At 38.4% G+C, this 12,565-nt stretch overlaps 1 protein-coding gene across 1 annotated transcript in view; it reads left to right on the forward strand.

Annotated features, from left to right (window-relative positions):
• LOC110463418 overlaps positions 1 to 12,565 on the forward strand; it is a 59,183-nt gene that overhangs the window by 1,038 nt on the left and 45,580 nt on the right. The gene's annotated exons all lie outside the window — the stretch shown is intronic.

Consider the following 12,565-nt stretch of genomic DNA (forward strand, 5'->3'; position numbering starts at 1 on the left):
TTGATTATGCATATGTGATAAAAAGGATCTTACACTCGTTTTCATTTCATACGAATACATATATACAAATGGGTGACAATAATACATGGTGGAACAGGATGGACATTAGTAATGTAAATTAATTATCTCATTAATATCGGTAATAACTTCAGCCAATGATATCAATTCATGTTATGTTACATAATTGAATAATGTATGATAATTAAATATGTTTGGTCTTTCATAATAATATCTGGACATATGTTTTCGTCTACTATTAAGTATTGGTTGGTGTGTACAGGTAAACAGATGATAGAATTCGTCACCAATTTCTCTTATATTACACACATATATATATATTACATCATCTATTTTCACGTGGTATATTGGACCACCTACCACTTTCGATTGGTAACTTAGTATTACATGTTCTAAATTTACAATACACTTTGGCTAGTTTCGGAGGGAGTTCTAGTAAGTAATTTTCTAAACGAAGTTCGTACTTATATATTCTATAATTGATTCCTTTCGGAGAGGTACACATTTCATTTCTCCAGTTTGATATAAATTTTCCTTTTAGTTTGTAAAATATGGTACTTTAGCCAATGTATACTTAGAAACTCTTGACTACTGAATATATGTATCAGACTGCATTCTTCAAAAATACTTTTCACATATTTTAGCCATGATCATTCATGATTTGATAAAATTGCCAACAGTTTATTACTTAATTTATTCTGGGTTTTTTTTTTTTTTTTGGCAATTAGCCCAAAATCCGACTATTCTTACTTTGACATTAATCTCTAGCGGAAAGCTTCCAAGTTCGCCGTATATCATAAAGTTCTGGGTAGACCGTATTAACATTGATTATGTGTTTGCGAAATTTTAGATGTAAACGTTCGATAAGTTTATAGTTACAGAAACCCCAAATTTCAAATCCACATAAAACAATAGGTTTGATGGTTTTGTCAAATATATCTAGTTGACAATCTATTGACAAATTATGATCCCTACATTTGGAAATAGCACCATACATTGCTTCTAAACCTTTACCACACAGTTGTTTAATATTAAACTGTGTCCAACCAGTTTTAGTAAAATAAACCTCAATATATTTAAAATCCTTAGCTATTCCTATAACAGTACCGTTGTATGTAAAATTAAGGTCTTCATGAATTCTTTTTCTACCAAATACCATGCATTAGTTTTGCTGATATTGACTGTAAGATGCAATAGGTTGGAATTCGCAAATCCTCTGCCGTGTCCGATAGTAATATAGTGTCATCAGCGTATAGCATAACGTAAAGCTTCAGATATACATGTAATTCCTACTCTAACGCTACTAGAGATTTGTTTGTTTGTAGTTTAAGTCCCATTAACAGCTAAGGTTACGGGGCTGGGTGGTCGATGGACACGGTGGAGTATTGTGTTGGACTTTACATGACGTCCCATTAACAGCTAAGGTTACGGGGCTGGGTGGGCGATGGACACGGTGGTGTATTGTGTTGGACTTTACATGCCGTCCTATTAACAGCTAAGGTTACGGGGCTGGGGGGTCGATGGACATGGGGGTGTATTGTGTTGGACTTTACATGCCGTCCTATTAACAGCTAAGGTTACGGGGCTGGGTGGTCGATGGCCACGGGGGAGTATTGTGTTGGACTTTACATGCCGTCCCATTAACAGCTAATGTTACGGGGCTGGGTGGTCGATGGACACGGTGGTATATTGTGTTGGACTTTACTTGCCGTCCCATTAACAGCTAAGGTTCCGGGGCTGGGTGGTCGATGGACACGGTGGTGTATTTTGTTGGACTTTACATGCCGTCCCATTAACAGCTAATGTTACGGGGCTGGGTGGTCGATGGACACGGTGGAGTATTGTGTTGGACTTTACATGACGTCCCATTAACAGCTAAGGTTACGGGGCTGGGGGGTCGATGGACATGGGGGTGTATTGTGTTGGACTTTACATGCCGTCCTATTAACAGCTAAGGTTACGGGGCTGGGGGGTCGATGGACACGGGGGGGTATTGTGTTGGACTTTACATGCCGTCCCATTAACAGCTAAGGTTACGGGGCTGGGTGGTCGATGGACATCGGGGTGTATTGTGTTGGACTTTACATGCCGTCCTATTAACAGCTAAGGTTACGGGGCTGGGTGGTCGATGGACATGGGGGGGTATTGTGTTGGACTTTACATGCCGTCCCATTAACAGCTAAGGGTACTGGGCTGGGTGGTCGATGGACACGGGGGTGTATTGGGTTGGACTTTACATGCGGTCCCATTAACAGCTAAGGTTACGGGGCTGGGTGGTCGATGGACACGGTGGTGTATTGTGTTGGACTTTGCAGGCCGTACACAGTTGTAAAAGTGTTTTACGTTCTGTACTGCAATTGCTCGGACGGAGATTAACGGCTGAGATGGTATATTTATCACTTTCGGCTTGTCCATATCTTTGACTCCAAAACTCATTAAGGATTTGGAGTGGACCTTTATTGAGTGTTGTTGGAAATACCGTACTGCGTTATGTAGTCAGTGGCTGACTTTCTCCTTCTAGTTTATAGATACAATTCAGCAAACGTCTTCAATTGTTTTAACAAATAGCGCTTTTCAAGACCTATTGTTTCCTTAACACACCTAAAAGATTTTCACCTTTTATGATGAAAACACATATTCTTGTTCTTCTTTCTAAACTTAGTTGTTCATGAATCGTTATTCCAATATTTCGAGTTGGGTTGAAAATTTAAAACAATAAAGACCAAAAAACAACCGTACCGTTTACAGGCCGTCGAAGCAAAGTTGCTACTTTGTAAAATATATAACATCCTCGACACTTGCGCTAGTGAGCGTATACGTAACCCCCCCATATCGAGGATAAATATGCAATAAAACATTGATGTTTCCCCGATAACAATTTTTAGGCTGTTGAAACACCTTTTGCCCTGAAGTGACAGGACAGATTGAATAAAGAAAGGGAAACCATCAAGACACATTGTCTTTATAGCCAGATGCTATTTAAATGGTGAACTTACACCTCGCAAACGTTTGCTAATGCCCAGAGTAAAAAATAACCCGGGGCGAAAATCTCCAGCGTTACAACGTTAACAATTCTGCGTTCTTTTTATAGTAAGAAGATTTAACATAAAATATGTATCGAAATAAAGTACGTTATATTTCATGGTATTTCTACAATTTGCTGCCGGGAGGATATGTCGTCCTCAGATAACAATTATTAAATAAGTTATTATCATAATAGAGGAGACAGGGGATGATCTACCACTGTCCCTGTGTCAGCTATATACTAACAAGGAGTCAAAGATCGTGCTACTGTCCCTGTGTCAGCTATATACAATAAAGGAGGCAGAGATCGTACTACGGTCGCTGTGGTAGCTATATACTATAAAGGAGGCAGAAATCGTACTACTGTCCCTGTGTCAGCCATATACTATAAAGGAGGCAAAGATCGTACTACTGTCCCTGTGTCAGCTATATACTATAAAGGAGGCAGAGATCGTACTACTGTCCCTGTGATAGCTATATACTATAAAGGAGGCAGAGATCGTACTACTGTCCCTATGTCAGCTATATACTATAAAGGAGGCAGAGATCGTACTACTGTCCCTGTGTCAGCTATATACTATAAAGGAGGCAGAGATCGTACTACTGTCCCTGTGTCAGCTATATACTATAAAGGAGGCAGAGATCGTACTACTGTCCCTGTGTCAGCTATATACTATAAAGGAGGCAGAGATCGTACTACTGTCCCTGTGTCAGCTATATACTATAAAGGAGGCAGAGATCGTACTACTGTCCCTGTGTCAGCTATATACTATAAAGGAGGCAGAGATCGTACTACTGTCCCTGTGTCAGCTATATACTATAAAGGAGGCAGAGATCGTACTACTGTCCCTGTGTCAGCTATATACTATAAAGGAGGCAGAGATCGTACTACTGTCCCTGTGTCAGCTATATACTATAAAGGAGGCAGAGATCGTACTACTGTCCCTGTGTCAGCTATATACTATAAAGGAGGCAGAGATCGTACTACTGTCCCTGTGTCAGCTATATACTATAAAGGAGGCAGAGATCGTACTACTGTCCCTGTGTCAGCTATATACTATAAAGGAGGCAGAGATCGTACTACTGTCCCTGTGTCAGCTATATACTATAAAGGAGGCAGAGATCGTACTACTGTCCCTGTGTCAGCTATATACTATAAAGGAGGCAGAGATCGTACTACTGTCCCTGTGTCAGCTATATACTATAAAGGAGGCAGAGATCGTACTACTGTCCCTGTGTCAGCTATATACTATAAAGGAGGCAGAGATCGTACTACTGTCCCTGTGTCAGCTATATACTATAAAGGAGGCAGAGATCGTACTACTGTCCCTGTGTCAGCTATATACTATAAAGGAGGCAGAGATCGTACTACTGTCCCTGTGTCAGCTATATACTATAAAGGAGGCAGAGATCGTACTACTGTCCCTGTGTCAGCTATATACTATAAAGGAGGCAGAGATCGTACTACTGTCCCTGTGTCAGCTATATACTATAAAGGAGGCAGAGATCGTACTACTGTCCCTGTGTCAGCTATATACTATAAAGGAGGCAGAGATCGTACTACTGTCCCTGTGTCAGCTATATACTATAAAGGAGGCAGAGATCGTACTACTGTCCCTGTGTCAGCTATATACTATAAAGGAGGCAGAGATCGTACTACTGTCCCTGTGTCAGCTATATACTATAAAGGAGGCAGAGATCGTACTACTGTCCCTGTGTCAGCTATATACTATAAAGGAGGCAGAGATCGTACTACTGTCCCTGTGTCAGCTATATACTATAAAGGAGGCAGAGATCGTACTACTGTCCCTGTGTCAGCTATATACTATAAAGGAGGCAGAGATCGTACTACTGTCCCTGTGTCAGCTATATACTATAAAGGAGGCAGAGATCGTACTACTGTCCCTGTGTCAGCTATATACTATAAAGGAGGCAGAGATCGTACTACTGTCCCTGTGTCAGCTATATACTATAAAGGAGGCAGAGATCGTACTACTGTCCCTGTGTCAGCTATATACTATAAAGGAGGCAGAGATCGTACTACTGTCCCTGTGTCAGCTATATACTATAAAGGAGGCAGAGATCGTACTACTGTCCCTGTGTCAGCTATATACTATAAAGGAGGCAGAGATCGTACTACTGTCCCTGTGTCAGCTATATACTATAAAGGAGGCAGAGATCGTACTACTGTCCCTGTGTCAGCTATATACTATAAAGGAGGCAGAGATCGTACTACTGTCCCTGTGTCAGCTATATACTATAAAGGAGGCAGAGATCGTACTACTGTCCCTGTGTCAGCTATATACTATAAAGGAGGCAGAGATCGTACTACTGTCCCTGTGTCAGCTATATACTATAAAGGAGGCAGAGATCGTACTACTGTCCCTGTGTCAGCTATATACTATAAAGGAGGCAGAGATCGTACTACTGTCCCTGTGTCAGCTATATACTATAAAGGAGGCAGAGATCGTACTACTGTCCCTGTGTCAGCTATATACTATAAAGGAGGCAGAGATCGTACTACTGTCCCTGTGTCAGCTATATACTATAAAGGAGGCAGAGATCGTACTACTGTCCCTGTGTCAGCTATATACTATAAAGGAGGCAGAGATCGTACTACTGTCCCTGTGTCAGCTATATACTATAAAGGAGGCAGAGATCGTACTACTGTCCCTGTGTCAGCTATATACTATAAAGGAGGCAGAGATCGTACTACTGTCCCTGTGTCAGCTATATACTATAAAGGAGGCAGAGATCGTACTACTGTCCCTGTGTCAGCTATATACTATAAAGGAGGCAGAGATCGTACTACTGTCCCTGTGTCAGCTATATACTATAAAGGAGGCAGAGATCGTACTACTGTCCCTGTGTCAGCTATATACTATAAAGGAGGCAGAGATCGTACTACTGTCCCTGTGTCAGCTATATACTATAAAGGAGGCAGAGATCGTACTACTGTCCCTGTGTCAGCTATATACTATAAAGGAGGCAGAGATCGTACTACTGTCCCTGTGTCAGCTATATACTATAAAGGAGGCAGAGATCGTACTACTGTCCCTGTGTCAGCTATATACTATAAAGGAGGCAGAGATCGTACTACTGTCCCTGTGTCAGCTATATACTATAAAGGAGGCAGAGATCGTACTACTGTCCCTGTGTCAGCTATATACTATAAAGGAGGCAGAGATCGTACTACTGTCCCTGTGTCAGCTATATACTATAAAGGAGGCAGAGATCGTACTACTGTCCCTGTGTCAGCTATATACTATAAAGGAGGCAGAGATCGTACTACTGTCCCTGTGTCAGCTATATACTATAAAGGAGGCAGAGATCGTACTACTGTCCCTGTGTCAGCTATATACTATAAAGGAGGCAGAGATCGTACTACTGTCCCTGTGTCAGCTATATACTATAAAGGAGGCAGAGATCGTACTACTGTCCCTGTGTCAGCTATATACTATAAAGGAGGCAGAGATCGTACTACTGTCCCTGTGTCAGCTATATACTATAAAGGAAGCAAAGATCGTACTACTGTCCCTGTGTCAGCTATATACTATAAAGGAGGCAGAGATCGTACTACTGTCCCTGTGTCAGCTATATACTATAAAGGAAGCAAAGATCGTACTACTGTCCCTGTGTCAGCTATATACTATAAAGGAGGCAGAGATCGTACTACTGTCCCTGTGGTAGCTATATACTATAAAGGAAGCAAAGATCGTACTACTGTCCCTGTGGTAGCTATATACTATATGGGAGTCATACCGTCCTGTGTGGGGTTCGACCAAAGTGTCGGACATCGAAAATGTACATTTTTTTCAAGGGGTTAATTAAAGTTAAACAATCTAAAAATAATCTAATAGTATACTGGGAAAAACACTGGGGTATGCTTCAGACGGGTACACTATGTAAAAGAGTTGCTATGTACTCTTGGTTTCGGTGGAGTATGGCTTAGCCAATCACATCGAATGCCAAATCCGTTTTACCTTGTATATGTCAACGAATTTTTGATCAAGCACAAAAATATTTGAGAGGTTCAATAGATAATTCCTGGAAATGTTTTTTATATAATCATATTGTAAACCATTTGTCCATTCAGTTTTATTTAACGAAGAACATGCCTAAGAAATATAGAATATGTTTAACAAAACTGCGTATTTCTGCACATTCTTTGGCAATTACAACCGGTCGTTATAGAAATATCGAGCGGAATAGGAGATATTGTGCAATGTGTAAATCGACTACTGAAGTAGAAGACGAATATCATTTTGTACTAATATGTAATATGTACAACGACTTAAGAAGTCAGTATATCAAAAAATACTATTGTCAAAAACCTTCAATGTTTAAATTAATACAGTTATTGTGTGTCAATAACAACAAGGAATTAAGCCGTCTCGGCAAAATTATGTTTGAAGAAAATATGATAAGAGCTGTATTTCGTACTCCACTTTTTTTCTTGCTGTTTCACATTATTATTATATATTTTATGTAATATGTAATATGAACTCATGGGCCGTAAGGCCTACAGTTAATAAATTGAATTGAATTGAACCGCCAGGCCGATTGGGCAGAGTGCGTGAGGGCGAGACGTAAAACAATGTCAAGAGTACACAATTGCAATATGTCTATCAGTGAAACATATGTCCATCAAATTATGTTTCTGAAAATCAATTTAACCTCATATAACATTGAATAGGTTTATTCCATCCCAATTTATTTTGACGATTTGTTGCTCATAAACTATACGTGTATTTCCTGAATTTACTTGCTGAGAACTGGAACTACGTGAGTAATCTGTCGTGTTAATTTATAAGTAATACGTTTTGAACAGGACATTTGCTAAACATAAATGTACAACATATTTATTGTTGTTTATTGTTTGATTGATTAATCGGTTACTCGGTTGTAAGATTTTTCGAGTAATCGGTTACTAAACTTGGACCGGTTTGACAACTCTACTTTATCGTCATTCCTTTAGGCATGGAACTATACATTGTAAAACAGCCCATCGTGTATCCTACAGCAAACCTTACAAGACATGCTCAAAAAGCACACCGTGCGGGCTAGGTCAATAGGGTAGTGAAAAGAATGGAGGAAGGGATTTTCTGTAGAACAATAAAATACCAATTGGAAAAAAAATCATGTTTATATTCTTTTGCTATATTTTTTTAAATTCTAGAGATAAAACAAGAAAAGGAAACACTGTTTATCGTGTATCATATGTCGTCATCTCTAAGTCAGAAGCGTCTGTGTGCCAAAATGTTCACGTTGATGTCATTACATTCGATTATTTGTACTTCAATAATGCCACCGCCTTTTTTCAACAAAATGCATGCATATTAGATAAGGCTGCTCTCTGATAGACTGATAAACACAGTGGTGGAGAAACTACATTCCCCGACGAAAACCACCAACTGATAGCAAGGTACATGTTGTACTTATAACTTCATTTGACTTTGTGCCACAGAGGTGAAAGGCTTCTGAATAGTATTTTAAGTTGCGCTTATCATTTGTAGCTACCCGTATCATTTTTGCAGTGACCCACATGTCGGCTTAGACTGCCTTATCAGTTACCAACATCATCGCCCCATAGCTACCATCATTAGGCCGAAATTCACGATCTCATATTATTAGCTTATTTACTCACATCATCATCACTAGCACACCTTAGTACTAAAACAACTACCGATAGACTTGCTTCGAATGCTGTATAAGATTAAGAACATGGAAATTCACATCAGTTAATACTCGCCGTTTTCGCTCTCCGCCATGTTGGATGCAAGTATCTACAGTTACCCGCATTCGGTTATCCCCCGTGAACACTACACTTTCTTCTACATTTGCGATTTTATGGTCATCTCTGATCAGAGAAGGCTAATTCGGCAGTCCTATTCTGATCAGAGAAGGCTAATTCGGCAGTACTATTCTGACGTTGGAGGTACTCCATGCAAATATCGCACGGGCTATAATTCATAACTCTGAGTCTTTCTGTTCTTCAGAAAAAAGTTATTTGAGAGTTTAACAGACTTAATGGTCATGATTCCGAATAAAGATGTGATTATTTCTTTCCTCAAAGTATTGGCTACATATCTAGACTTTAGGTTCTTCAGAAGAAGCTGTTGGAGTGTTTTTACATATTAAATCTTTTGACTTTAAATAAAGTTTAAGGTAATTTTTCAAACACTGAAGCGCTTCTTGCCGGTAAGCAACTACAATGTACAATGACTCTAGTCCTCTTGGTTCCTTAGAAGAAGCTGTTTGAGTGTTAGTACTGGCTGTACATAATGATTTTAAGCTTCTTTATTCCTCAGCGTAAGACGTTTGAGTATTTTAAAAGATTTGACACTTGGAAACTACAATATTTTAACCCTGTGAATATGAACATAAACTCTTTAGCCAACAAGCGCATTACTACTAGTCGAAGATATACCTATAAACATGTATACTGTGAAAAGAAAGCAAGATAAAGCGGTAAGATACAGCGAATTCGAAAGATTCTGCTTATACTCCGGTACTACTTTATATACACTCCGGTACTACTTTATATACACTCCGGTACTACTTTATATACACTCCGGTACTACTTTATATACACTCCGGTACTACTTTATATACACTCCGGTACTACTTTATATACACTCCGGTACTACTTTATATACACTCCGGTACTACTTTATATACACTCGGGTACTTCTTTATATACACTCCGGTACTACTTTATATACACTCCGTTATATACACTCCGGTACTACTTTATATACACTCCGTTATATACACTCCGGTACTACTTTATATACACTCCGTACTACTTTATATATACTCGGTACTACTTTATATACACTCCGGTACTACTTTACATATACTCCGGTACTACTTTATATACACTCCGGTACTAATTTATATATAATCCGTTACTACTTTATATACACTCCGGTACGACTTTATTTACACTACGGTCTACTTTATATACACTCAGGTACTACTTTATATACACTCCGTACTACTTAATATACACTCCGGTACTACTTAATATACACTCCGGTACAACTTGATATACACTCCGGTAATACTGTATATTACTCCGGTACTACTTTATATACACTCCGGTACTAATTTATATATAATCCGTTACTACTTTATATACACTCCGGTACGACTTTATATACACTCCGGTACTACTTTATATATACTCTGGTACTACTTTATATTCACTCCGGTACTACTTTATATATACTCCGGTACTACTTTATATTCACTCCGGTACTACTTTATATATACTCCGGTACTACTTTATATAAACTCCGGTACTACTTTATATACACTCCGATTCTATTTTATATACACTCCGGTACGACTTTATATTCACTCCGGTACTACTTGATATATACTCCGGTACTACTTTATATACACTACGGTACTACTTTATATACACTCCGGTACTACTTTACATATACTCCGGTACTACTTTATATACACTCCGGTACTATTTTATATACACTCCGGTACTACTTTATATACACTCCGGTTCTACTTTATATACCCTCCGGTACTACTTTATATACACTCCGGTACTACTTTATATTCACTCCGGTACTACTTTATAAACACTCGGGTACTTCTTTATATACACTCAGGTACTACTTTATATATATACACTCCGTACTACTTTATATATACTCGGTTCTACTTTATATACACTCCGGTACTACTTTATATTCACTCCGGTACTACTTTATACACACTCCGGTACTACTTTATATTCACTCCGGTACTACTTTATATACACTCTGGTACTACTTAATCTACACTCCGGTACTACTTTATATACACTCCGTACTACTTTATATATACTCGGTTCTACTTTATATACACTCCGGTACTACTTTATATATACTCCGGTACTACTTTATATACACTACGGTACTACTTTATAAACACTCCGGTACTACTTTATAAACACTCCGGTACTACTTTATTTACAATCCGGTACTACTTTATATACACTCAGGTACTACTTTATATACACTCCGGTTCTACTTTATATACACTCCGGTACTACTTTATATACACTCCGGTACTACTTTATATACACTCCGGTACTACTTTATATACACTCCGGTACTAATTTATATATAATCCGTTACTACTTTATATACACTCCGGTACGACTTTATATACACTACGGTCTACTTTATATACACTACGGTACTACTTTATTTACACTCCGGTACTACTTTATATACACTCCGATACTAGTTTATATACACTCCGGTTCTACTTTCTATATACTCCGGTACTACTTTATATACACTCCGAATCTAATTTATATACACTCCGGTACTACTTTATATACACTCCGGTACTACTTTAGATACACTCCGGTACTACTATATATATACTCCGTTACCACTTTATATACACTCCGGCACTACTTTATATATACTCCGTTCCTACTTTATATACACTCCGGTACTACTTTATATATACTCCGTTACTACTTTATATACACTCCGTTACGACTTTATATACACTACGGTACTACTTTATATATACTCCGGTACTACTTTATATACACTCCGGTACTACTTTATATATACTCCGTTACTACTTTATATACACTCCGGTACGACTTTATATACACTCCGGTACTACTTTATATACACTCCGGTACTACTTTAGATACACTCCGATTCTATTTTATATACACTCCGGTACTACTTTATACACACTACGGTACTACTTTATATATACTCCGGTGCTTCTTTATATACACTACGGTACTACTTTATATACACTCTGGTACTACTTTATATACACTCCGGTACTACTTTATATACACTCCGGTACAACTTCATATATACTCCGGTACTACGTTATATTCACTATGGTACTACTTTATATACATTCCGGTACTACTTTATATACACTCCGGTTCAACTTGATATACACTCCGGTACTACGTTATATTCACTATGGTACTACTTTATATACATTCCGGTACTACTTTATATACATTCCGGTACTACTTTATATACACTCAGGTACTACTTGATATACACTTCGGTACTACTTTATATACACTACGGTACTACTTTATATACACTCCGGTACAACTTTATAAACACTCCGGTACTTCTTTATATACACTCCGGTACTACTTTATATACACTCCGGTACTACTTTATATACACTCCGGTTCCTCTTTATATATACTCCGGTACAACCTTTATATATACTCCGGTACTACTTTATATACACTACGGTACTACTTTATATACACTCCGGTACTACTTTATATATACTTCGGTACTACTTTATAAACACTCCGGTACTACTTTATATACACTCCGGTACTACTTTATATATACTCCGGTACTACTTTATATATACTTCGGTACTACTTTATATACACTCCGGTATTACTTTATATACACTCCTGTACTACTTTATATATACTCCGGTACTACTTTATATACACTCCGGTACTACTTTATATATACTCCGGTACTACTTTATATATACT

The sequence above is a fragment of the Mizuhopecten yessoensis genome, unplaced genomic scaffold, assembly GCF_002113885.1.
Source record: "Mizuhopecten yessoensis strain PY_sf001 unplaced genomic scaffold, ASM211388v2 scaffold10903, whole genome shotgun sequence".
Classification (NCBI taxonomy): Eukaryota; Metazoa; Mollusca; class Bivalvia; order Pectinida; family Pectinidae; genus Mizuhopecten; species Mizuhopecten yessoensis.